General features: G+C 44.8%; 1 protein-coding gene across 3 annotated transcripts in view; it reads right to left on the bottom strand.

The window, feature by feature from the left end:
- Positions 1 to 24025, bottom strand: part of cemip2 (cell migration inducing hyaluronidase 2) — a 90863-nt gene that overhangs the window by 61398 nt on the left and 5440 nt on the right. The window contains exons 1-2 of one of the 3 annotated variants that reach the window (XM_068030590.1): positions 14451 to 14798; positions 6957 to 6987 (exon numbers count right to left, since the gene is read on the bottom strand). The exons of 1 other annotated variant lie outside the window; for it this stretch is intronic. The gene's annotated coding sequence lies outside the window, so the exon portion shown is untranslated. Of the gene's footprint in view, positions 1 to 6956; positions 6988 to 14450; positions 14799 to 24025 lie in introns of those variants that run through there. One more of the 3 variants, XM_068030588.1, reaches the window with a different exon arrangement.

The following is a 24025-nucleotide window of genomic DNA, read 5'->3' on the forward strand; positions in this document are numbered from 1 at the left end:
AAACAATCTGGACCAAGTCAACATGTGTTAAATGTGCCCCAAGGCAAGTACTTCCAACATAATGACTCTACATATTATTGTTGGTCTTGGCTATGGTGCCCACCAGCTGCAGGATTATCGAGGGCCAAAAAACCCAGCAACAACAATGTACAGCAGTATCCCGCTATCGAGGTTTCCTGGCTCACCCAATTTGCAACACACTGTGCTGGCCTACTGACTGATTCTGCAGCATCTCACTAATGACTATGGCGATCCAATTCTTCACAGGGTAGGGGAAGGGGCTGTGGGGGAGGGGAAGGAGGAGTAGAATAGGAAACAAACTGACCATTTATATAAATTCAAAGCTTCCATATTAAGGGGGACAGATAGGATAGATTGGGAGAAACTATTTTCATCAGTTGGGGAGTCAAGGACTAGGAAGTGTAGTCTAAAATTAGAGCCAGGCCTTTCAGTAGTAAAATTAGGAAATACTTCTACAAAAGGGTAGTAGAAGTTCAGAACTCTCTTAGGAACATAATAAGGAACATAGGAGCAGGAGTAGGCCATTCAGCCCCTCGGGCCTGCTCCACCAATCATGGCTGATCATCTACCTCCACGCCACTTTCCTGCACTATTCCCGTATCCCTTGATGACATTAGTATCAGATATCTACTGATTTCTGTATTGAACCTGCTGAATAATTGAACTTCCACAGCCCTCTGGGGTAGAGAATTGCAAAGATTCACCATCCTCTAAGTGAAGAAATTCCTCCTCATCTCAGGTTTGAATAACCTACCCCTCATTCTGAGATTATGTCCCCTAGTTCTAGACAAGTATATCCTTTCTTAGATGAGGAGACCAAAACTGTACTCAATACTCCAGATGCGGTCTCACCAAGGCTCTATACATTTGCAGAAAGACTTCTTCATCCTGTATTCAAAACCCCTTGCAATGAAGGCCAACATACCATTTGCCTTCCTAATTTCTTGCTGCACCTACATGCTGTCTTTTGACTCATGAACAAGGACACCCAGGACCCTTTGGACATCAGCATTTGGACATCAGCATTTCCCAACCTCTCACCATTTGAGAAATACTTTGCCTTTCTGTTTTTCCTACCAAAGTGGATAATTTCACACCTATTCACATTATATTCCATCCGCCATGTTCTTGCCCATTCACTTAGCCTGTCCAAGTCCCGTTGAAGTCTCCTTGCATCCTCCTCACTACTTACATTTCCACCTAGTTTTGTGTCATCAGCAAATTTGGAAATATTCCATTTGGTCCCCACATCCAAATCATTTATATAGATTGTGAACAGTTGTGGCCCCAACACTGATCCTTGCGGTACCCACTAGTAACAGCCTGCTATCCTGAGAATGACCCATTTATTCCCACTCTCTGCTTTCTGGCTGTTAACCAATTCTCAATCCATACCAGTATGTTACCCCCAATCGCATGTGATCAAATTTTGTTTACTAACCTCCTGTGTGGGACCTTATCAAAAGCCTTCTGAAAATCCAAATACACCACATCCACTGGTTCTCGTTTATCTATGCTACAAGTAACATCCTCAAAAAAACTCCAACAGATTTTTCAAACATGATTTCCCTTTCATAAATCCATGTTGACTCTGCCTAACCATATCATTATTTTCTAAGTGTCTAGTTATCACAACCTATATAATAAATTCTAACATTTTCCCTACTGCTGACATCAAACTAACAGGTCTGTAGTCCCCCTTTTCTCTCTCCCTCCTTTCTTAAATAGTGGGGTTACATTTGCTACTTTCCAGTCTGCAGGAACCTTTCCAGAATCTATAGAATTTTGAAAGATAACCATCAATACATCCACTATATCTATAGCCATCTCCTTCAACACTCTGAGATGTATCTCATCTGGTCCAGGGGATTTATCAACCATCAATCCAGTTAATTTTTTGAATACTACCTCTTTATTAATACTAATTTCTTTCAGTTCCTCATTTTCACAAGTCCCTTGTTTCGCTAGTATTTCTGGGAGATTTTCTGTATCTTTGTGAAGACAGCCACAAAGTAATTGCTTAGTTTCTTTGCCATTTCCCTATTCTCCAGTATAAATTCTCCTGTCTTCGTCTGTAATTGACCTACATTTGTCCTGGCTAATCTTTTCTTTTTTATATACCTAAAGAAGCTTTTACAGTCTGCCTTTATGTTTCTTGCTAGCTTGCATTCATATTCTCTTTTTTCTTCCTTTATCAGTTTCTTGATCATCCTTTGCTGGATTCTACAATTGCTGCCAAACCTCGGGCTTACCACATTTTCGGCAACCTTATAGGTCACTCCTGTGATGTAATGCAATCTTAAACTTCTTTTGTCAGCCACAGTAGATTCATCTTTCCTGTTGGCTTTTTGTGTCTCAGAGAAATGTATATTTGTTGTAGAGCATGTAATACTTTTTTAAATACCAGACATTACCTGTCTGCTGTCAAATCTTTTAGTGTATTTTCCCAATCCACCATAGCCAACTTACCCCTCATACCTTCATAATTTCCTTTGTTCAGATTTAAGACCCTAATTTCAGAATGAACTATATAATTTCCAAACATAAAATTCTCTCATATTATGGTCACTATTTCCCACAGGCTCTTCTGGAAGACCACGAGATGCTAAATCAATCTTAAATCCACGATTGATAGATTTTTGTTAACCAAAGATATTAAGGGATATGGGGGCAAAGGCGGGCATATGGAGTTAGGTCACGGATCAGCTATGATCTCATTGCATGGTGGAACAGGGTTGAGGGACTGAATTGCCTCCGTCTGTTCCTATGTTCTAATCCTTCCACTCTCCTTTGCTCCAATTCTATTAAACTGTTTGTTCATCATGTATTATTTTCAGGTCTGGCAAAGGGATGAATGCCTGAAAAATTAACTTAACTCCTTCCCTCCTCTGATGCTGACTATCCTACCACGTTCCCAGCTATTTTTGTTTCAGATTTCCAGAAGCTGCAGATCTTTTTTTTAATAAGCTGAGAAAAAAAACAGCCCTCTGTTGAGGGAAAAGCCTTTTATCAGGTTTCTTTGAAAAACAGGAGTCATAAAAGTTATTGAGTCAACAATGTTTTAAGTACAAAAGGTTTGCAGGAAATGGTTTGACACAGTGGCTGATCTCAGCATGTCTGCACACAAAGGAATTGAAGGATAGGGGCAGGAAATAACTCAAAGTTTCATCAAAATCACAAGAGCAGTTCTGGTAACATTGGGATGGGAGGAGACCATTCAGTCCCTCCAGCCTTTTCCACTGCATTTGTTTAGATCATAGCTGCTCTGTATCTCAACTCCATCTACCCATCTTGGTTCCATAACCTGTAATACACTCCTTAAAATTATTGAAGTGATATCTTCTAGGAACAGATCGCACAAGTAGACCAATATGGCAGTTTAGTAAGTTTATTTTAAAATCCAATTTTCAAGTCCTGAGAATGTGGAACTAGACAATCACATGAAACAGAAGGAAATAGAGGGTTATACTGACAGATTTAGATGAGAAAAGATGGAAGGAGCTTGAGTGGAGCATAAACACCGGTATGGACCAGTTGGTCTGAATGGCCCATTTCTTTTTTGTATATTCGGTGTAATTCTATGCAAGTTATTGAGGCGATACATTAGTATCAGTTGCCTTTTACACAAACAGAAACTCTACCCAACCTCAAACATTCTTAAATTAAACTTTGGACATTTTTTCCAAAACAAATAAATTTTTCTAGTTTTAATGCAAACCCTGTTGTACAGTCCAGAATGCCATGTGTTTAGTTCATGAAACACTGTGTCTCAGGCTTTTAAAAACTGACAATCTATTTAAAATTCATCGCTTTACATCGAATTACATTGTATTCACATCAGAAATAGACCATTCAGCCCAACTGATCTATGTCAGTGTTAATGCTCCACACAAGCCTCCTCCTACCCTTCTTCATCTCACCCTATCAGCATATCCTTCTTTTCATCTCCCCCTCATATGTTTATCTAGCTTCCTGTTAAATGCATCTATACTATTTGGGTTCCGTCAGGGCCACTCAGCTCCTGACCTCATTACAGCCTTGGTTCAAACATGGACAAAAGAGCTGAACTCAAGAGGTGAGGTGACAGTGACTGCCCTTGACATCAAGGCAACATTTGACCGAGTATGGCATCAAGGAGCCCTAGCAAAACTGAGGTCAATGGGAATCAGGGGGAAAACCCTCCGCTGGCTGGAGTCATACCTAGCGCAAAGGAAGATGGTTGTGGTTGTTGGAGGTCAATCATCTGAGCTCCAGGACATCACTGCAGGAGTTCCTCAGGGTAGTGTCCTAGGCCCAACCATCTTCAGCTGCTTCATCAATGACCTTCCTTCAATCATAAGGTTAGAAGTGGGGATGTTCGCTGATGATTGCACAATGTTCAGCACCATTCGCGACTCCTCAGATACTGAAGCAGTCCGTGTAGAAATGCAGCAAGTCTTGGACAATATCCAGGCTTGGGGCTGATAAATGGCAAGTAACATTCGCGCCACACAAGTGCCAGGCAATGACCATCTCCAACAAGAGAGAATCTAATCATCTCCCCTTGACGTTCAACAGCATTACCATCACTGAATCCCCCACGATCAACATCCTAGGGGCTACCATTGACCAGAAAGTGAACTGGAGTAGCCATATAAATACCGTGGCTACAAGAGCAGGTCAGAGGCTAGGAATCCTGAGGCGAGTAACTCACTTCCTGTCTCCCCAAAGCCTATCCACCATCTACAAGGCACAAGTCAGGAGTGTGATGGAATACTCTCCACTTGCCTGGATGGGTGCAGCTCCAACAAAACTCAAGATGCTCAACACAATCCAGGACAAAGCAGCCCGCTTGATTGGCACCCCATCCACAAACATTCACTCCCTCCACCACCGAGCACAGTAGCAGCAGTGTGTATCATCTACAAGATGCACAGCAGCAATGCACCAAGGCTCCTTAGACAGCACCTTCCAAACCCGCAGCCTCTACCAACTAGAAGGACAAGGGCAGCAAATACATGGGAACACCACCACCTGCAAGTTCCCCTCCAAGTCACACACCATCCTGAATTGGAATTATATCGCCGTTCCTTCACTGTCGCTGGGTCAAAATCCTGGAACTCCCTTCCTAACAGCACTGTGGGTGTACCTACCCCACATGGACTGCAGCAGTTCAAGAAGGCAGCTCACCACCACCTTCTCAAGGGCAATTAGGGATGGGCAATAAATGCTTGCCTGGCCAGCGTCGCTCACATCCCATGAATGAATAAAAAAAAGTATTCACCTCAATTACTCCTTGTGTTAGCGAATTCCACATTCTCACCATTCTATGGGTAAAAATGTTTCTCCTGAATTCCGTATTGGATTTATTAGTGACTGTCCTATATTTATGGCCCTAGTTTTGGACTACCCCACAAGTGGAAACATCTTGTACCAATTTGGTTTGGAGAGGGAGCGGGCAGGGGAAATCAACATTAACTTCTGTTTTATAACTCATTTTTTACAGTAAATGAAAATTAAAATGTACAGCACTCCCTTCACAAGCTTAAACAGCAGAAGGCAAACTCCATAAACTGCAATTTTTTTTAAAAACACAATAAAAGCTAATCATGTGGACAGTAATTTCTGAAGAGCATCATTGTGGAAATTGTTCGAAAACAACACAGTCCTTATTGTTAACAGATTTCCATTCAAGAATTTCTGCCGACAGAGAGGAAAAAGGAAAGCCAGCCCAAACACATCACGTGTAATTGACTGGAAACTATGCAAAAAAAAAGCAATGCGTGCTTACACCTGATCAGAGACACACTAACAGAAACCATTGCTTCAGCCAACACAACATAAAACCGGTTTTATATGGTAGCAACTTCCTTTGATGTTTCCAGGTGGTCTTCCCTTAAATGGTCAGAAGCTATTGTCAGCTGTCAGACACTTGCCCTGCACTGTGCTCCCCCTCACTGAAAGCAGCAGTTAGATAATTACTACCTTTTTCCGTTTTCAATCTGGAGTGATAAAGGAGTTTCCATAATAAATCTTCCAATTTAGCAGCTTCGGCTGTCAGCAGCAAATCTATAGGATTGTGGCCACCATTCAAAACCCCAGCAAACCAGAGGCTCAGAATTTTGGTGGCAGATATGCTTCACTTCCTTTGTTGAACTCAGCTCTCAACACACTGCTTTTTATCTCTGTCAAACACACCAGCTTCTCAAAGATTAAAACCCTGGATTCTACTGTGATTTACCTTTGTGCAGAATAAGAAAAAAGTGCTGAAATCAGGGACACCAAACAGGGCAATATTAACCCTTACAGACTAAGATCGTAGAATTTTACAGCACAGAAGCAGACCCTTCATGCCTAAACTGGCTCTTTGAAAGAGTCGTTCAATTAGTCCTAACACTCCTTACTCCTTCTCCATGGCCCTGCAATTTTTCCCCTTCAGGTATTTTATCCAATTGCCTTTTGAAAGTCACTTCTTTCTGCTCATCTCATATCTGGCTCTTTCATCAATCACCTTAAATCTGGGTCCTCTGGTTACTGATCCTTCTGCCACTGGAAACAGTTTCTCACTATATACTCTATCAAAATCTCTCATGATTTTGAACAATGTTATCAAATTGCCCCATAGCCTTCTCTGCTCTAGGGAGAAAAATCCCAGCTTCTCCAGTCTTTCCACGTAACTGAAGTCCCTCATCCCTGGTATCATTCTAATGAATCTCCTGTGCACCTTCTCTAAGGCCTTGAAATCTTTCCTAAAGAGCAGTGATACATTGATTCAATGAAACCTGCCACTCTCAGGCAATGCAATGCCAGAGCATTTTGGAATTTCAGCACAGTGTGCCACAATCTGAAAGAACCTACACTTCAGAACACGGCCTTCAGTCATGGCTTAGAATGACAAAACTGATGAGACATGAGCTAATTCTTCAAAGCAAAGCGAAGGAAAATCAAATACTCACTCAAGGTAGCTCTCAGGCGGTTCCTTGACGTCTGTGAGAAGTGCCATTGGCAGTGAACATGAGCAGGAACACCCGTGAAGGACAAAGTCATTTTAGAAAAGTACAATTGTATATAGCAAAGGCTCATTACGGAAGTAGAATGTGTAACTGAAATAAAAACAGAGAATGCTGGAAAACACTCAGCAGGCCAGGCAGCATCTGTGTGGAGAGAAACAGAGTTAACGTTTCAGATTGATGACCTTTCAAAGTTAGAGATCTAACAGGTTTTAAGCAAGTACAGCGGCAGAGAAGGGGTGGGGGGGGGGGGTGGGGAAGAACAAAAAAAGGAAGGAAGGCAGAAGAGATTAAATGATAATGATGGTGTGAGGCAAAAGGAGATGGTAATGGGACAAGTAAAGAGACAAAAGATGGGTCTAGAGCAGGTGTAAATGGCAGCGGCAGAATCATTACAGCAACTGCAGTCCAAGAAATGGGAGCAATGGTTATAATCAACCTACCCTCTAATTTATTTTTGTACTGTTTGTTTAAGTGCTCGGGCCTTTCAAATCTTTTGCACAGTACCTTAAAGGGACCCACTTTTGTGCAGCCTGCATTGGAACTTCCGGTTTGCTGCATGACTGCACAGCTTAGAGGAAGTATTGATCATAATCTGAATTTTCTGAATTCAACATTGAGGTCACCTCCCCAACTTTTTCCCTAGCTTTGTACTTGCTTATAAACGGTTAAGTCTCTAACTTCTTCCAGCTCTGACGAAGGGTCATTGAGCTGAAGCGTTAACTCTGTTTCTCTCTCCACAGATGCCGCCAGACCTGCTGAGTGGTTTCCAGCTTGTTCTGCTTTTATTTCAGACTTCCAGCATCGACAGTATGTTGCTTTTACAGTTTGTAGGTGGTCTGTCCTGAGTCAGTTTCCCTCAGCTGGAAAGGTAGCAAGGCAATAAAAATGACTTTGCATCCCTTGGGTAGCGAGACAGCAGGTAGAAAGCCAGCCAGGCTTTCCCTATCCTGACTGCACAGTGAAAGACTTGAATTGTGATGTTAATAATGCAGGTTTTATGATGAGGAAGGCTGCTATTTTACAGTGACCAAATAGGTCCAATACCATTTTTATCATTAGGATCTTTTGCTGGGTTTGGTTAATTAAACTCAGTGTAAAATGCATATCAGTTACATGGAGGGACTAACGAAACTGGGGTTGTGATCCTTAGAGCAGAGAAGGTCATGGGGAGATTTAATAGAAGCATTCAAAATCACAAAGGGCTTTGCTAGAGTAAATAAGGAGGATCTGTTTCCACTGGCAGGAGGGTCGGTAACCAGAGGACACAGATTTAAGATAATTGGCAAAAAAAAAATCAGAGGGGAGATGAGAATTTTTTTTTAGGCAGTGCTTTGTGATCTGGAATGTGCTGCCTGAAAGGGTGGTGGAAGCAGATTCAATAGTAACTTTCAAAAGGGAATTGGCAAAATACTTGAAGGGGAAATATTTTCGCAGGACTATGTGGAAAGGGCAGGGGAATGAGACAAACTGGCTCTTGCAAGGAGCCAGCACAGGCACAATCAGCGGAATGGCCTCCTTCTATGCTGCATCATTTTAATCAGAAGTTGATTACCAGGAACATTTACAGCAGATATATATTCTTAGAAAATGTATCTCTAATAACAGTACTTTGTCCACACACAGGCAGATCTGGTTTTCACTCAACTGAAAAACTCCTACAATTCACCCTCACCAGTAAAGTACTCCTTTCTCTGAAAGAGTTATTACTGAATACAAGACACATGCAAAGATCATTTGGTCCATCGAGGCTATTCCTTCCGTAGACAAAGTATAAATACATCTATCAGACTCTACTCAACAGCAGCAAAAACTTATATAACACCTTTAACAAAGTAAAACCTTTCCAAGATGCTTCACAGGAGTGTAATCAGAAAAAATTTGACACCTCGCCACATAGGAGATAGTCGGACAGGTGATCAATAGCTTGGTCAGAGACAGGTTTTAGGGAGTGACTTAAAGGAAGAGAGAAAGGGATAGAGACTTAGGGAAGAAATTCCAGAACTTAGGGCCCAGGCAGGTGTGGCCACCAATAGTGCAGCGATGGACATTAGGGATGCACAAGAGGTTCGATATGAAGGAGGTAAATTACTCATCCAGAAAATCTGCATATTTTCCTTTGCTCCCAAAGATGAAAGTGTTCCAATATCTATCTATTCATTGACCTAAATTTTAATTCTTGATTAATTGGCTTTCTTGATATATCACTTCCATGAACCCAGCAGCTGAGAAACACATGTTCAAGAGTAGTTAATGCTTTACCTGCATCATCTATTTTGAGAACCTTACTGTGGCATTTAACTTTGACTGAGATTACTGCAAGACTATTGCCAATCATGAAATGATCACATTAAATTGCCCTCCCTCGTGGCACTGAGATGATCACTGTCAGGTGCAATAATTTAGAAATACAGTAGTAAATCACAGGACTGTAATGCAATTGCATTTTGAGAAGCTCAAAAGCAGCAGGAAAAGTGCTGGAAGATTCAGTTGTGGCCTGAAATTCAATGACAATGACCTGTTGGGATTTTCTCCCTACTTTGGTTAGGGACAAATTAGGAAACACTTCTGCACGCAAAGAGTGGTAGAAGTTTGGAACTTGCTTCCGCAATTGGCAGTTGATGCTAGATCAATTATTAATTTTAAATCTGTGAATGATAGATTTATTTTAAGCAACGATGTTAAGCAATATGAGGCAATGGCAGATACATGCAGTTAGGTCACAGGTCATCTATGATTTTACTGAATAGCAGAAAAGGCTCAAGCGGCTAAATGGCCTCCTCCTGTTCCTATATTCCTGGCAGAATAGGATTTGACTGATGGCACCGGAAATCCCTCACTGGGTAAGTATATTGCATGGTCCAATACTGTGCCACACACAGGACAAGGGCAGCTGATGCATGGGAACACCACCACCTGCAAGTTCCCCTCCAAGTCACACACCATCCTGACTTGAAACTATATCGCCGTTCCTTCACCGTCACTGGGTCAAAATCCTGGAACTCCCTTCCGTACAGCACTGTTGGTGTACTGACACCTTAAGGACTGCAGCCATTCAAGAAGACAGATCACCACCACCTTCTCAAGGGCAATTACGGATGGGCAATAAATGCTGACCTAGCCAGCGACGCCCACAACCCAAGAATGAATTTAAAAAACAGCTCTGCTCCAGATTTAGTACCTGGTCTGTGCTGTTAGCCCATCTCATGGCCATGGAGGGATTTGAAAACAAGAATATGAATTTTTAAATCGTAGTGTTGCCAGTCAGGAGTCCATGGAGGTCAGTAAGGACAGGAGGTGATGGGTGAATGGTCCTTGATGTGAGTTAGGATACAGTCTTTGGAGTTTTGGATGAGCTTAAGTTTATGGATGGTGGAAGGTGGGAGGCCAGCCCAGGAAAGGTAAATATAGCACAGAAGCAGCCAAATTCACACCACTCATTAGGTATCTGAGAAAGCATATTTAATCCAGTAATTGAAAGCAAAACAAAGCAGTTAGCAGAGTTGCTTGGCTTGCAAACTATGAATAATGCCGTTTGTTAATACATTTGGGTAATTTTAACACATATGGGATGGATTTTACCAGCCCTCCCCTCCCCAACGCAAGGGTCATGGCTGGGGGACCCAGAAAATACTTCCAGGAGGCGCCCTCCAGGGGCTTCGACACTGGGAAGGCCCCACCCCATTTTACTGGTGGCGGTGGAGCCTTACTTTAAATATTTAAATAAATTACAATGAATATTATAAACACTTTGTCCCAATTGCCGTCCCACACTGATACTCCGGCCGGTGATGGGGAGGGGGGAGGAGTGAAGTTTCTAGGTGAGATGAGGGGGGGAAACTGTTCCTATTGGTTGTGGGGATGGTGGGAAGGGGTTGAGGGTCAAAGTTTATAAAGTTTGGCCGGGGGGGGTGGAGTTCGAGATAGCAAAACATTTTTTTGGGGGGAGGAGAGGGCAATTAATACATTGAGTATGCATGGGGTGGGGGAGGGGATTCAAAGTGATATTCACATTTTATTTCAATTTTCTGGGCACCGGTACCTTTAAAAATGTAACTCTAACTGAAGGGTCTGAAGCCCTTTAAAAATAACGCCAGACGCCATAGCTGGGGACGGTGTGCCAGCCCCCTTTACGTCATCGGGGGAGGGCGGTTCACCCCCTCCATGTTAATGCGCTACCGCGCAAAGCATCGCGGCAGCTCCACGGCACACGTCGCATGTGTGCTGCGCCGGTTTTGAAGCTCACTGTTGATCTCGGTGGCGAGCTATAAAAAATTCAGCCATAATGTTGGGATCGGCTTCATTCACGTGAGCACCACAGGAAGATTGCTGCCGAGGAGGGAAGTAGCAGGTCCCTTTGGAAGTTCAACTGATCAATCGCTGACATTAGAGAGAGAGAGCTGGGACAGGGTCAGAGGTCAACGCTTTGGTTTTGTGTCAAGCTGGAGAAGGCAGCCTGCAGAAGCCTGGGGTGGAAATAGTCAGAAAGAGAGTGAGAGCACAAGATTAGCTGCATAAACCGCTAGTTAGGCCACAGCTGGAGTACTGTGTACAGTTCTGGGCACCACACTATAGAAAGGATGTGATTGCACTGGCGAGGGTGCAGAGGAGATTCACCAGGATGTTGCCTGGGCTGGAGCATTTCAGCCATGAAGAGAGACTGAAAAGGCTAGGGTTGTTTTCCTTCGAACAGAGAAGACTGAGGGGAGATATGATTGAGGAATACAAAATTATGAGGGTCATTGATAGGTTAGATAGGAAGAAACTTTTTCCCTTAGCGGAGGGGTCAATAACCAGGGGGCATAGACTTAAGGGGCAGGAGGTTTAGAGGGGATTTGAGGAAAAAAATTTTCACCCAGAGGGTGGTTGGAATCTGGAACACACTGCCTGAAGTGGTGGTAGAGGCAGGAACCCTCACAACATTTAAGAAGTATTTAGATGAGCACTTGAAACACCATAGAATACAAGGCTATGGGCCAAGTGCTGGAAAATGGGACTAGAATAGTTAAGTGTTTGATGGTCGGCACAGACATGATGGGCCGAAGGGCCTGTTTCTGTGCTGTATGACTCTATGACGAAGGAGAGAGAGATATAACACTCTCTTTTAAGGTTAGGGTCAATTAGTTGCGGGAGTTTGCTAGTCTATAAAGTAAATTTAGCCCATTAACAGGCTAGAATGAGGTTACAAGAAGCTTCATGAAATAGATTAAAATTCACTGAAAACTATATTGTTTACGTCGCATGTAAAAGAAGCCAGTTTATTAGATTAACTCAGGGCTGCTTTCCAGAAAGTAGCAGCTGTGTACCTGGGCCATGTGTGAGATTATAAAATCCAGGGCACAAAACAAAGGGTTTCATTGTTATGGCCCTCCCACCCCACCCAGATTACACTATTGTATGACTCAATATTGTGCAGCAAAGGTAAACTCCTGATCGTAGGGCATACGTGGTCTGCTGACGCCAATGTAGTGACACTGAGCCCAAGAATCTATCTAGTGCAGCTCGGAAATTTGTAACTGGAATAAATCACCAGGTTTTAAATAAATAAAAGAAATGGACAATTATATGATATTTGTCACCAATCACATTTGCTTATTTTTTAACCTTCAAAACCTTTAGTTTTTTAATGAAGTTGTGCTTTTCCCAATGATTTTGATGTTTGTATTGTTGCCTCATTTTGAGGATAGTGAGAAAAGTGACCATTCTTTATCTGCAGGTGTGGACAGTGAGGGTCAGTAACTGTTTCAACGGTGGGGATTATCACAACCGACCCTGATTCTGTCCTCACCCGACAACTATACACACACCTACCCCAGCAGACATTACTGGACAATGATCAGGAGCAAGAACCCTGGCAATTCTCCACTTCCACCTCTTCCCTCCTTTGGGGCAGCATATAATGTATTCACACCACCATCTGAGATCAACTAGAAAGTCTTGCATTTCTATAGCACCTTTCATGACCTCAGGATATCTAAAAGCACTTCTAGTGAATGAAGTGCTTTTTGAAGTGTAGTCACTGTTGTAATGTAGGAAATGGGGCAGCCAATTTGCGCACAGAAAGCTCCCACAAATAAGACTGTGATAATCACCAGATAATCTGTTTTTGTAATAAAAGCAAAATACTGCGGATGCTGGAAATCTGAAATAAAAACAAGAAATGCTGGAACCACTCAGCAGGTCTGGTAGCATCTGTGAAAAGAGAAGCAGAGTTAACGTTTCGGGTCAGTGACCCTTCTTTGGAACTGACAAATATTAGAAAAGTCACAGGTTATAAGCAAGTGAGGTGGGGGTGGGGCAAGAGATAACAAAGGAGGTCCAGATTGGACCAGGCCACATAGCTGACCAAAAGGTAATGGAGCAAAGGCAAACAATATGCTAATGTTAACTTATTGTTTGCCTTTGCTCCATGACCTTTTGGTCAGCTATGTGGCCTTGTCCAATCTACACCTTCTCCTTTGTTATCTCTTGCCCCACCCCCACCTCACTTGCTTATAACCTGTGACATTTTTAATATTTGTCAGTTCCGAAGAAGGGTCACTGACCCGAAACGTTAACTCTGCTTCTCTTTCCACAGATGCTGCCAGACCTGCTGAGTGGTTCCAGCATTTCTTGTTTCTATCTGTTTTTGTAATGTTGATTAAGGGATACATATTGGCCTGGACACTGGTGAGAACTCCCCTGATCTTCTTCAAAATAGTGTCACGGGAGTTCTGGAAGGGCAAGCAAGGGGTTTAACACCTGTTCTGAAAGATGGCACCTCCGACAGAGCAGCACTGTCTCAGTACAACACTGAAAGTGCTCAAGTCTCTGGGGTGGGCCTTGAAGCTAAATCCTTTTGACTAATAGGCAAGTGTGCTATTAATGGAGCCACAGCTAAATCAGAACATATCAGGAATTAAACCCCAGATCTTATTTAGAGCGACCCAATTAGTCCCACTCCCTCTGCCCTTTCTCCATAGCCCGCAATTCCACCCCCTCAAGTATTTATTCAATTCCCTTTTGAAAGTTACTATTGAATCTGCTCTTTCAGGCAGTGCATTCCAGCTCACAACTCACTGCGTTAAAAAAATTCCTCTTTATCTCTAGCTGTCTTGCCAATGACATTAAATCGGTATCTGACCCTGCTGCCATTGGAAACAGTTTCTCCCGATTTACTGGATGACTTGTCAGTGTCAGTGGAGGGGGATGGGCAACATTACAGCTGAGAGGGAGGGGAGAGCCATTAAACATGGGGTTTTCTTTGGCTTTAAGTCTACCCTCCTACACCCCTCCCTGACTCTGGGAGGAAGGAGTCGAAATTTACTCTCACTTAAAGAAAAACTAACATGTTTTCTCTCTGCATAGGGGGAAGTCCCAGCTCCTACCTTGTATCTATGGAACAAGTCCATTAAAACATTCAAAGTTTGTCACTTGGGGCGTGGGGGGAAGTTTCCTTACCTTTTTTTAAAAAACGTACAGCTATTTAAAAGCACACATAGATAGAGGATGTGTCCAAGAATTACGAGTCATCATGGTTGGGACATCGCTTGTAGCATCTTGTAGGAAGCCCCTGGTGCGCCTGTGGCTGTTTGTTGGGGGCTGGAGCGTCTCTGATCACCGTCTATTGCAGGTCCTGCAGCCGCTACATTACAAGCTCCAGCCGAAAGCTTTACTTCCCAATGTGTTTCAGCAGATTTCCTTTCGCAAAAAAACCTCCCAAACGTTACTTTCCTGCCCACACACTTGCCTTGCACTGAGTCAGCAACGATGCACAGAGAAAGGAAGTGAATAATGCTCAGATTGGGTTAAACCAGCGACAGGAATAAGGTGGAGTTTCACTTCAGCGTCATCAACTTTTTTGCTCGCTGAGAGTTGTAAAATCTTTTCTCCTCTTCTGGGTTACAACCAGCAGTGTGTAGTTGACGACCTCTAATGGGCATCTTAAGAAAAACCAGCCTCGTTCAAACATTTTCCTTTTACCCCACTTTGTACAACTATTCCCTTGTCTTGGGCATAAATTGTGTTATTTCTACTTATGTTTTATGGAAAGTTTAAACAAAGTCACTTTAGATCATTTAAGGCTTTATGGTCTTGCTCTTAGGCAAAAAACAATTCAGGTCTGTGACCTTTCATCAGAACATCTGATAGCCCCATTCTCCCTATAACATCCCAACTTGGGCAATTGTCTAAAACCATTTACAGTAAGCATTGGAGCCTGCTGGAATTAAAGATTAATCTGTTCTGATGAAAGGTCACAGACCTGAAACGTTAACTCTGCTTCTCTCTCCACAGATGCTGCCAGACCTGCTGAGTATTTCCAGCACTTTCTGTTTTTATTTCAGATTTCCAGCATCTGCAGTATTTTGCTTTTATTTAAGTGGTATAAATGAGGTCTTTAGCACAAAATCTAGACTGACACTCCCACTGCCAGTATTGCTTAACTGTCCGAGGTGCTGTCTTCTGGGTGAGATATTAAACCTAGGTCCCATCTGCCCTCTCAAGTGGAGATAAAAGATCGCACAGCGTTATTCAAAGAACAGCAGGGGCGTTTACCCAGCTATCTTGGCCAATATTTATCCCTCAACCAATATGACTGAAAAAATGATCGGTAATTATCACATTGCTGTTTGCGGGAGCTTGCCATGCACATGTCATGGCTGCTGCATTTCCTCCATTAATACACTTCGAAAAAAAAAGTACTTCATTGGCCGTAAAGCACTTTGGGATATCCTAAAGTTGTGAAAGGCGTCACATAAATGCAAGTTTCTTTTTCTTCACATGCACACACAGTAACCTGCCAAACCAGCACTATGGAAAGGCCAGCCTCCATCTGTCTCTGAACTTATGCCCCCATTTTCCCTATAACAAACCAACTTGGGCAATAGTCACAAACCATTTACACTGACAGGCGAGTCAAAAATCAACAACAGCTCAGGAATGTAGACAAAACTGTGGAGGTTCTTTTTTATTCATAAAAATCAGTAAAAAATACATTACAAAACAGTTCAAAACACCACCAAATTAGCATTACAAAGAGTGCAAAGGAGATCCGTTTTCTTCAATACAGGAGTGAGCTGCCACACAACCCTTCCATTTCATTTTACATGCCATGTACATTTTGCAGTAAGCCCATATTTTCCCGATACAGCCCGAGGGGTTTTCCATGGATCCAGCCCCTCAGTTCACTTTTTGGCGGGAGGACCTTACACTGTGGTCTTTCCCCTTTGAGCTTTTGCCGCGGCTGCCCCAAGCTTTAGTGCGTCCCTCAGCATGTAGTCCTGGACCTTGGAATGTGCCAGTCTGCAACACTCTGTCGTGGACAACTCTTTGCACTGGAAGACCAGCAAGTTTCGGGCCGACCAAAGAGCGTCTTTCACCGAATTGATGGTCCTCCAGCAGCAGTTGATGTTTATCTCGGTGTGCGTCCCTGGGAACAGCCCGTACAGCACAGACTCCTGTGTTACAGAGCTGCTTGGGATGAACCTGGACAAAACCCAGTGCATCTCTTTCCACACCTGCTTTGCAAAGGCACATTCCAGAAGGAGGTGGGCAACCATCTCTTCCCCACCACAGCCATCTAGGGGGCAGCAGACAGAGGTGGAGAGATTCTGGGCATGCAGGAAGGATCTGACGGGGAGGGCCCTTCTAACCACACCCAAGCTACATCTCGGTGCTTGTTTGAAAGTTCTGGTGATGAGGCATTCCGCCAAATGACTTTGGCGGTCTGCTCAGGGAACCATCCGACAGGATCCACCATCTCCTTTTCCCGCAGGGCCTTGAGAACCACTGCCTGATGGATTGGTGGTCAAAGATGTTTTTCCGCAGAAACTTTTCCACGAAGGATAGGTGGTACGGTATGGTTCAACTGGATGGAGCATTCCGCGGCAATGTGACCAGGCCCATCCTTCACAACACCGGGGACAGATAGAACCTCAGCAGTTAGTGACACTTGGAGTTTGCGTACTGGGGCTCTACACACAGCTTGATGCAGCCGCACATGAAGGTGGTCATCAAAATGAGGGCGACGTTGGGTACATTTTTTCCGCCCTTATCCAGAGGTTTGAACATCGTGTCCCTCCAGACCCGGTCCATTTTGGATCCCCAGATGAAGCGGAAATGGCTTGGGTGACCGCCACAGCGCAGGAGTGGGGTATGGGCCAGACCTGCGCCACGTACAGCAACAACGTAAGTGCCTCGCCCCTGATGACCAGGTTCTTACCCACAATGGAGAGAGATCGCTGCTCCCACATGCTCAGCTTGTGTTGTACCCTGGCTACTCGCTCCTCCCAGGTTTTGGTGCACACCCCGGCCCCTCCGAACCATATCCCCAGCACCTTCAGGTAGTCTGACCTGACGGTGAAGGGGACAAAGGATCGGTCAGCCCAGTTCCCAAAGAACATGGCCTCACTCTTGCTGTGGTTAACTTTGGCTCCCGAGGCCAGTTTGAACTGGTCGCAGATGCTCATCAGTCTGCAAACAGACAACGGATCTGAGCAGAAGATGGCGACGTCATCCATGTACAGGGAGGTTTTAACCTGAGTGCCTCCACTGCCTGGGATTGTCACCCCTCTTATGCCCGCATCCTTCCTAATAGACTCAACAAAGGGTTCAATACAGCAAACAAACAAGACAGGGGAGAGAGGACAACCCTGTCTGACTCCAGATTGGATCGGGAAACTTTCCGATTCCCACCCATTGATTGAGACTGTGCTACTGATGTTTGTGCAGAGCAGTTTGATCCAATTGCAGATTCCCTCCCCAAACCCCATTTTGGACAGCACGTCTATCATGTATGTGTGCGATATCCTGTCAAAAGCCTTCTCCTGGTCCAGGCTGATGAGGCAGGTGTCCACCCTCCTGTCCCGTACATAGGCGATCGTATCCCTGAGTAGCACGAGACTATCAGAGATCTTCAGTGCAGGTCTGATCAGGGTGAATCACCAACTCCAGAGCAGACTTGACTCGACTGGCGATGACTTTGGACAGAATCTTGTAGTCAACATTAAGCAGCGAGATGGGCCGCTAATTTCTGATTTCTGCCCTCTCCCGCTTCCGCTTGTAGATAAGGGTAATGATGCCTTTCCTCGTGGATTCTGACATGCTGCCGGCCAGGAGCATACTCTCGTATACTTCCAGCAGGTCTGGGCCGACCCAGTCCCACAGGGCCGAATACAACTCAACCGGTAAGCCATCGCTTCCAGGAGTTTTACTCGTCTTGAAGGACTTGACGGCCTTTGTCAGCTCGTCCAGAGTTAGTGGCTTGTCCAGTCTCTCCCTCCTGCTGTCATCTAAGACCTCTGTGATAGATGACAGGAAGGACTGGGAGGCCGTGCTGTCTGTGGGCTTCGCGTCATACAGCCCAGCATAAAAGGATTTGCTGATCCTTAGTATGTCAGACTACGAAGATGTTACCGAGCCATCCTCTTCCTTCAGGCTGCTGATAACAGAGCTCTTTCTATGTACCTTTTGGAAGAAGAAACATGAGCACATCTCATCCTGCTCAATGAAGCAGACTCTGGATCGGAAGATGATCTTGGAGGCCTACATGGCAAAGAGCGAGGCCTGCTGGCTCTTCACCTCATTGAGATCCTCCTTGACCTTGACCCCCATCGACTGCAGCCGGAGCAGATTTTGCATTCTTTTCTGGAGTCGGAACATTTCCCTCTGTCTCTCTCTCTCGCCCTCTGAACACCTTTGAAGATAAAGAACCTCTTGATGTTCTCCTTGATCGCCTCCCACCAGTGAACTGGAGACTCAAAGAGGGGTTTCACGGTTCTCTAACCTTTGTAATCCCTTTTGAGTTCCTCAACGTTCTCTGAGGTTAGCAGTGTAGCATTGAGTTTCCATGTCCCCCTGCCAACCCGCTGGTCATCCTGTAAGTGACAGTCGGCCAGTAAGAGGCAATGGTCGGAGAAGAACACAGGCTTGACGTCGGTGGACCTGACCGTGACAGCACGGGACACAAACAGGAAGTCAATCCTGGAACGGGCAGACCTGTCCGTTCTTGACCAGGTGTATCTGCGCTGCACTCCGTCTGAAGGTTTGCTGAAGACGTTGTGCAGTTTGGCATCTTTTACTGTTTCCATTAGGAATCTGGACGTAGCGTCCAGTTTGCTGTTGTCACTGCCGGATCGTCCAGCTGCATTGATGATGCAGTTGAAGTCACCGCCTAGAATGACCGGTCTGGACGTCACCAGCAGCAGTGGGAGCTGCAGGAAGACGGTCAGCCACTCACTGCATTGAACCGGGGTGTACACATTGATCAACCGGAGCGGAGCGTTGTTATACATTACATCTGCTAAGGGGAGGCAACTGCCCACCACCTCCTTAACGTCGGATATGGTGAAGTTACCTCCCCGCAGCAGAATACCCAGGCCGGAGGAACGGGAATCATTACCCCCTGACCAGAAAGATGGCCCGTGAGACCACCATCGTAACCATTGCCTGTAATTGCTGAGGTGCAGGTTTCCACCCTCCGGCAGAAACAGTCGGTCGGCTTTGACCATGGTGAGGTAGTCCAAGGTTGAAACACATTGCGCAGTGGATTTAATGCTACGCATGTTAATTGAAGCAATCGTTATATCCATTTTTAGGTTAGTTGCTGCTTCCCACACCATTTGTCCTTGCTAGTCCCAGTCCTTTGGTACGTTCCTGCATACCCATAGTGTATGCAAGCTGCTTCACGTTCGTTGGGCTCAGAAACCCCTCCTGGTTTCTCATGCAGGGTTTGTTCCGCTGGGGTGACATCGGGGGTGTCTTGTAGACAGCAAGGCTTGGGTTGTCCTCTGCTGTTGGTACCTTTCCCCTCTGTTCCTCCTCGAAAACATCTTTGTTCTCGGTGTCCCGGAGCTGGGATGCGCTGGACATGTCACTAGGTTCGGCGCTTTGGGTTTGGGGCGCGCTGGGCCCATCACAGCTTCCAGTGCCCGGGGGCTGGGGAGCTTTATCTTCCAGCTCCTTTGGGTTCTGCTGCTTCTTTTGCAGGTGCCATCGTTCCGGCCCTTCCTCGTCCAATGAGGAGGAGCTGCTGTAGTCTGTCTCAGACGGTAGCTTCCTCTTGCCACTGGTTTGGGTGGTGGCCTGTTCCTTTTTTGGAGGTTTTTTCTTTGTTGGTTTCCTTTGTACCACTTGCCACTGACCAGTTTGTCCATCTGCTTCCTCCTCCATTGATTCTGACTGCAGAGGAGGGGTTTCTGAGCACGGGGTAGGTGTTGGGTTGCTGGATGCAGCTGCCTCCCCTGTCTTCTCCTTCTCAGGTAGACTTTCCTCGCTGTGGAGAGGGTTGTTTGTCTCCTTCCCAGCACCAGACGCATTCGCCGTTCCTTCTCCCGGCCTTTCCTTGGACCTTGCTGCCTGAGCATAACTGAGGCAGTGTTTGGGGCAGGTTTTGTAGAGGTGACCTGCCTCACTGCACAGGTTGCAGCACTTACTCTGTTTACAGTCCTTGGTCTGATGGCCTTCCTGTTTGCAGTTCTTGCAGACGACTGTGCTGCAGTTGGCTGCCACGTGACCAGATTTGCCACAGGTGCAACAAACTCTGGGCTGCCCTGCATAGACCAAGAGGCCTCGACTTCCCCTGATTAGCGAAGCTGGAGGGAGGGTGGATGATGTTTCCATTGGCATTGACCTTCAAGGTCACCTTGACCTGCCGCTTGCTGGTCCAAATCCCAAAGGGGTCCTTGACATCAGTGCTGCCGCCGGCCACCTCAGCGTACCTGGCGAGGAACGTAAGTATATCCACCACAGGAAAATGGGGGTTATAAAGGTGAATTGTCACCAACCGGTCACGTTGCGACGGCTCCACTATGCGGATTGACAGCGGTGCCTGGTTTCCTCTCTCCTTGAACACCTCCAGGAACTTGATGCATCTCGCCGCATTCTTGAAAGTCATATCGAAATGTCCACTGCTGGGGAAGTCCTGCAGGCAGAAGATGTCCGCAGCGTGGAATCCACAGCAATCAATAAGGATTTTCTTAATGAAGTAGGTATGGTCAACAGGTGCACCTCCTTTATTATCCGTCACCACCACCTGAACGGTGTTACACACTCCCTGGTCTGAAGCTCTAGAATTGGTTACAGCCATTTTACTCAAAAGCTACCTGGAACAGGATCAAAGGCCACTGATCATGGTCTGTCCCTGCCAGGTAAGTATGACTTACTGTGCAGGTGCTGCCAAGGACAGCACGCACCACCAAGAAAGATGGTTTCACCTTGCGTTCCTGACAGCAGTGCAAGTCCAAAGCAGCATGCCATCACAGTAAGAGTTGTCAACCCTCCTGGATTGCCCTGGAGTCTCCTGGAATTAAACATTAATCTCTCGGACACTGCTGCAAGTAACATAGGAGTGATATCATAGGGCACTGTGTTCTTCTTCTAACAAAAATTCTTTGAACACTTCTGTTTATGAGTGATTAATATATTGGATACAGGTCAAAAACAGTTGCTTGACTGACAGCAAAGAATCATCCAATCAGGTAATGACGATTCTATTTACTTTCCTATTGGCTAGGAAGGTGGTGCACCATGAGGATTGACATGTTCGGCAACCAATGGCAAATGTGTGGTGGGGGGTGGGGGTGGTAGCGGGGTGGTTGGAGAACATAGGTCATGTGATGACACCTCCAGGAATATGGCCAACCGGAGTTGGCAACTCTAACTCGCAAGTGGTTGTATTCTTTTGATCACTTTTGGAATACCTTCCTTTGTCTGTCTTCATTTTGAGTTGACTGATCTCAGGTGGTACAGCAATTGTTAGACTATCATTAGCCAGAGCACCCTGGGTACAGTTGGGAAAATAATTTAGCCAGTTTCCCTGTTCCTGATTGCCATCCAATAATCCCTGCTGGAGAAAGGCAACACCTCCCCTTTATAATTCTCACCCTTGTTTGCAAATCCCTCCATGGCCTCACCCCCCTCCCTACCTCTGTATCTCCTCCAGCCCGACAACCCTCTGAGATCGCCACATCCTCCAATTCAGACCTCTTGTGTATCTTCGATTTCAATGTCTCCACCATTGGTGGCCATGCCTTCAGCTGCCAAGGCCCGAAGCTTTGGAATTTCCTCCCTACACTTCTTGGACTTTCTCCCATCCTTTATGATTCTCCTTATAGTCTACATCTTTGACCAAGCTTTTAGGCAACATTGGGAGTTAAGAGTTAATAATCAAACTTCCTTGTATCTTGAAGCAACAGGTCTTCCAATATAAACAGGACGACTTCAAAATGCCATGAGAAGAAAGTATAGCTTGTCCTCTGCTGCAAATGTCTGAGTATTATCTACAAGAACTGCTTGTGCAAGGAAATAAGTGAGTGGAATGGCATCGAGTGTGATAAAGATAGGCAAAGATAGTATAGAAAGACAATGGCTACTAAAGCCTGTTCTTCAAAGGATTCGAGAACAGTGAAGTCAGGAAGTCTTGTCTCAGCAAAATAACTTTGAAGTAAACAACTAAGCTGTTTATGTAAATAGACTTTTCAAAGGATTCAGGAACAAGTACATCATGAGGCCTTGTGACATGTTCCTTTGATGTAGGCAAAATACAGTGTATAAAGAAGCATGGTTTTCAACCGTTCTTTGGAAGGCTCAAAAGAAAGCGCTTACTCAGAATGTGTTGTGAAACACAGGAGGAAGGTGGTTAACTAACAGTGAAATGTTAACAGCTATCAGTCCTAATATCTCCTTACAGGGCTCGGTATTGAATTTTGCTTGATAGTCACTCCTATGCATCGCCTTGAGACATTTAACTGCATTAACAAGTGGACAAGGAGGTTATGCTGAACCTTTATAAAACTGACGCGGCCTCAACTGGAATATTGTGTCCAATTCTGGGCACCGCACTTTCGGAAGGATGTGAAGGCTTTAGAGAGGGTGCAGAAAAGATTCACGAGTGTGGCTGCAGGATTGAGGAACTTCAAATACATGGATAGATTGGAGAAGCCTTGTCTATTCTCCTTAATGAAGGTTGAGAAGAGATTTGATAGACGTGTTCAAAATCATGAGGGGTCTGGACAGAGTAGATAGAGAGAAACTGTTCTCATTGGCGGAAGGGTTGAGAAAAAAAGAACCAAAGGCAACATGAAGAAGACTTTTTTTTCGTGGTGAGTGGTTAGGATCTGGAATGCACTGCCTGAGAGTATGGTGGAGGTAGAATCAATTGCAGCCTTCAAAAGGGAATTTGATAAGCATTTGAAGAGAAATAATTTGCAGGCTACGGGGAAAGGGCAGGGGAGTGGAATGAGGTAATTTGCTCCTGCAAAGAGCTGGCATGGGCTTGACAGGCCAAATGATCTCCTTCTGTGATTTAACCATTCTATATCTCTATGATTCTTAAAGGTGCTACATAAATGCAAGTTGTTGTTATATCTGAAGGCTATTTGGCTATAATACCATTGTTATGATGGTACTTTCATATTTTTTTGCTAAGTATGTTTTTGAGGACTCACATTTTAGAATTATGGACATTGTTTTATTTGGGAAAACTGAAAAGGATTCCATGGATTTCTTTTCATTGGGGGTCATTGAAAGGACACTGAGGGGACTTGGTTTGTAAACAGCCCTTACTGGAAGCCACCTGTCTTCAGATAAATACTCAACAGCGGCTTTTTGGACTAAGGGGAGATGTTTACAGAGAAGTGACAGGTCAAGATTTATAGGGGTCGGGTCTTGACTTTTGAGATTGTTTTGGACAGTCAGTTGGGGTTTGGACAGTGGTCTGAAAAGAGTTTAAGAATCAACCTGACAAGGACAAAACCCCAGCTCAGCCTTTTTCCATCTGTTTGAAAAGCTTGACAGCTTTTCCACCTCTTTGAGAAGTTCTTAGAAGCGAATGTAAGAAATAGAGAAATTGATGCTGAATTCCTCCTGAAAAGCTCACCAGAAACCCCAGTTGCTACATTTCTTCCGGAAAGCCTGCCAAACTGATCCTCAACATTGTCAGAACTGTTGTAGGAAGATCCCAGAGACAACCATCTATGCATATTTGGGATGCCAAACCAAAAAGGGACAACTGACATATTTCCATATCTTCTCTTTTT

This window comes from Heterodontus francisci, chromosome 4 (genome assembly GCF_036365525.1).
Source record: "Heterodontus francisci isolate sHetFra1 chromosome 4, sHetFra1.hap1, whole genome shotgun sequence".
Lineage (NCBI taxonomy): Eukaryota > Metazoa > Chordata > Chondrichthyes > Heterodontiformes > Heterodontidae > Heterodontus > Heterodontus francisci.